This window comes from Cryptomeria japonica, chromosome 8 (assembly GCF_030272615.1).
Source record: "Cryptomeria japonica chromosome 8, Sugi_1.0, whole genome shotgun sequence".
Classification (NCBI taxonomy): Eukaryota; Viridiplantae; Streptophyta; class Pinopsida; order Cupressales; family Cupressaceae; genus Cryptomeria; species Cryptomeria japonica.
Window position 1 is genome coordinate 395,105,223 of NC_081412.1, and position 4,545 is coordinate 395,109,767.

Genomic DNA, 4,545 nt, shown 5'->3' on the forward strand with positions numbered 1-4,545 from the left:
GAGGAATGTTGAATGTTGTTGAAGTCTTCAAAGATCTGCTCTTTCGCTGCATATGAGGTTCCTGAAAACCAAAATCGGGAATCCTTTCAAATGAAGAAAGAGAGCTCTCATATATGAAACCCTAGGTCGTAATTTCATCTTTTGGCCGACCTAGAGATTGAATATCCCACCAATTTCTTGGGGTTAAGCTTTATTTTATGATTGGATCGCGCTCCTAAAATTTCGGGAAAAATGTCCGGGACCATGTTGCACTCCGGGTGCCATGGTCCCGACAACTTTTCACCAAATTTTCAGGGCCGTTGGATATGATGATTTTAGAGAGAATCCCGAAGTTACAGGTGATTTCGAGATGTTTTGACCCCCGAAACCAAGCCGCCAAGTTCGAAATAGGGCCTAATTAGGGTTTTTGATTAAATGATGTATAGGAGGAATAAAATGAAAAGGGCACACTTTAATGAAAGGGCCCAACTTTATGATGTGGGAGATGATAAAATAGGACCTTAGACCTAATTAATTTAATTAATTAAGTGCTAAAGGGGAAATGCAATGCAAGATGCAAAATGCGCCAAGGCGGGTGCTAAACTAGGTGTGAAATTGTACCACCCTAGCAAGTGTGTACAATTTACGACGCTACATTTAGCCCCCACTTTAGCGGTCATATGAACACTACGTGCATATGCAAGCTAAAGTATAGAAAAGTAAACATTATTTGAAAAAGGATATATCCATAAGTCTGTCGAACGAAGCCCCCAACGGTATCTACAGTACACAGTTAGAAACCACACCCTACAAAACACACGTTAGATCACAAAATCACCTAATGCTTACTAAGGAAGGTGATGAAAATTCGAGGGTAGCTATATGCCCCCCCCTGTTTCGGCTTGCTAATTTTAGTGAGTTGAAACAGGGTATCATGTTTACCACTTCGAATTGTTAAAGAATATTGATGACAAATGCTCACAAGAAGATTTGATATGAGATCAAAAACTAATGGAGAATCATTTGGTAAGAAAGAGGACTAAATCTCAATTCCAACACAACAAAGAGTGTGAGGATTCGAGAGTTCTCTAACACAAGATGAAGGATGTAAATGGAAACAAAATGCAAAGAGAAGAAAAGAAAGGAAAAAAGCATGAATACACACATTGGTGATCCATGAGAAGGATAGTGAGAGAGAAAACATGGACTTCTCGCCCCTAGATCTTGTCTAGGTGATCCATGGGAAAAAGGACATGGAAAACTAGCCCCTAGAGTCTGTCTAGGTGATCCATGTAAGGGAGGAGAGTGAGAAAGTCTAGCCTTATGCCGCTAGCTCCACTCAACCTCGTGCATGTGTGTGTAAGGGAGGTTAGAAGCACCTCATAGGAGTCTATGCCCGAGTATGCTACAACCTGTATATGTATAGTACAAAAGCGTGACATCTCGCTCTAAGAGTCCGTGCTTTGGTTCCGAGAATAATCACCTTGGATAAGAGAAAAATGGAGACATCTCACTCTAAGAGTCTGTGCTCTGGTTCTGAGAATGACCCATTGCTCAAAAAGTGTAATGTTTATGTCATAAGAAAAGTAAAACAAGGATACCTACCTTCATCACAAAAGAAGATACCCCAAAAATGCAACAATGTCATAGATCCAAGCAAGAGAGTTTTGCACTCTTTAAGCAAGGATAAGATAGTTGAAAAGGGATATCTTGTAGTATGTGTAAAGGAGATCCTTAGAGGAGAAGAGATCTTTGTACAAAAGACACCTATCCCCAAGAGGAATTGTTTTAGACAAATATAACATCTTCTAGAATAAGACAAAGAAGAGAATAAGAATGCAATACTTCCTTCTTTTGCGCGGTGAAAGTGATTCTTAATGAAGGATGACGCTCTTTTTAACCCAATTGGGAGAGTAAATTCATTATGGATGTATTTTACCAAGTGCAAAAGAGGTTGTAGTCAAGGACCTACACCTCTTGTAAGAGAGAATCCTTGAACAAACAACAACAAATGCGTACAAGGCATAACATCAAGTAATAAAGTCCACACCATCCACAAAATAGGAAAAAGTGGATCCTTAGATAAAAATAAGGAAAGATCATTGCCTCCCAAGGATAAGGACAATGAGAAGGACTTACGCAATCTTCTAGGGAGAGATTTGGACATAAGCAAAAGAAGAGATGTATGAAATCACTCTTGTCCCCATAGGAACAAGAAAATTAGGCTATTATGTTGCTTCAAAAAATATGATTGCACTTGAAATTGTACCATCATGAATGACAATGAGCCCCCAGTAAATGAGCTACCAATGTCAAATAATGATGAGCAACATAATAGCCATTAATGTTATTTAAAGACATGATAGACTAAATGAGGTATTTGAATATGACATGTTAAATGCTCAACTATAAGTGAGATCAAGAACATGTATAAAATGATAAAGATTGAAGAAGAAAAGTCACCTGAAATCTTAGAAGAGGGATGAGTGTAATTTATTAGAGCCTTATCCCTAGAGGAAAGGACTTTATGATGAATAGGAGATAAAGATTCATAAGTGGATTTAGAAATTTGAGGGGATTCATAAAGAGACTTGTTCATCGCCAAGATTTCCTTATGAGGGGAATGAGAGTTGATAGAAGTAGAAGATGATTTAGTTGAAGTGAGATCATCATCACTACTAAATATAGCATTCACACTGAGAGATGGTCTTTTAGATGCTTTGGTATGTTTGCAGGGATTATAGCCGAGTCCAAAGGCATAATTGTGAAAATTCGTCTCTAGAGGAACTTTTATCCCTTGTTCATGAGTGCCACAACCATTTCCATGATACCCATGCTTAGAAAAAATGTGAAAACCATGACCATAACGATCAGCCATTTTAGGAAGAGAAGGTGGTTTTTCATAAGACAAAGAATCAAACTCTTCATAATTAGAGGTGTGAGGAGAAGAAGTTTGAGAAGCGGCCACAAAATTATTGCTCATAGGTTCAGGTAAGATTGATTGATTTCTAGTTTCTTCCTTCTTTTTACCTTTAAGATCTCTAGGAGGAACCCTATACTCACCTACAAAGGTGGGATTAAAGTCAAGAGATCCCCAATCGTCATCTGTGAGAACCTTCTCAAGATCAAAAGCCTTTTTATGTGTATATTCAAGTCGAGAAGGATCTTCTTCAGGAGCTTCAGACTCATCCAAAGAATTTTGATTATCAGAGGGTAAAGATTCATCCATAGGTATCTTGTTTAACGAGTCATCACTAGAAGAGGAAGGCTTAGAAGAACTCCCTTTGGAAGTAGATGTTTGCAAACAAGTTTGAAAATTAGTATCACCTATCAAGGTATATGTCTTATTATTATAAATAAATTTAACTTGTCTATGCAATGTAGAGGGGACAGCTTGCATACCGTGAATCCAAGGTCTCCCTAATAACAAGTTGTATGTTAGATTTCCTGACATAACATGGATAGGAGTAGGCAAAGTAACAGGTCCCACTGTGATGGGTAAGGTGATAATACCTAATGAAGACTTAGCCACATTATCAAAGCCTCGAATGGGACGAGAGTCAGGCTCAATAAGGGATGTATCCACATTCATCTTATCCAATAGATTAATACTACACACATTAAGGCCAGAACCATTATCTACCAGTGTTCGTCTTATAGCAGTGTCATTTATGATAACCACAATCATCAAGGGATCATATTGATGTTGAATTTCACTAGTAGGCAACTCATCTTGAGTAAACACAATTTGAGCTTTAGGTTTCATCATAGAGTTAACCAAAGACACTATATTACTAGATGTATTAGGTGGAGGAACATTCAAATCTTTCAAGGCATCTTGTAACATTCCATGATGAGCGGAAGAAGTTTGGATCAAATCCCAAAGGGATATCTTAGCAGGGGTAGCTTTAAGTTGTTCTATGAGATCATATTCCTTACCAAGAACTTGTGAAATACGTGGAGCTTGGGGAAGAATAGGTTGGGAAGGAGGAAGTGAAGTTGGGATAACTGGAGGAGGATTAGGTTGCCTATTGTTTCTAGTATTATAAGTATGGGCAACCGTATGATAACTCTCTCTAGTCAATTGCTTAGCATACTCATAAGGGCTCCTAGTAGAATAACCTCCTTGCACAGTAATAATAGGTTTGTTAGGAGTGCAAAAGGAATCATTTGCATAACCACCTTGGACCACTAAGATAGGCTTATTTAAAGGTTGAGAATTTTGAGAAGGACAAGCACCTTGGACAGTGAAGAGAGGTTTGTTAGGTGTTTCATTCACATGTATCAAATTGATTGAGGATGGTTTAGAGGAATGAACAAAAGTGTTGGAAGAATTATTGATAGTCTTCTCTTGCACTAAAATCTTATCACGGATTGAATCTATTTTAGGAGAGAGACAAGAGGTAGGCATTGATGTTCTAGTAGGAAAAGTAATACTAGGAAAGGTCATATCATCCTCTATCATCAAAGGATCTACATGGGGAATAAACTCTCTAGGAGAAGGATCCACATTACTCTCTAAAGTCTCACTTTTGAGAGGGAGATCTTTGAAAGAGATGTTAACCA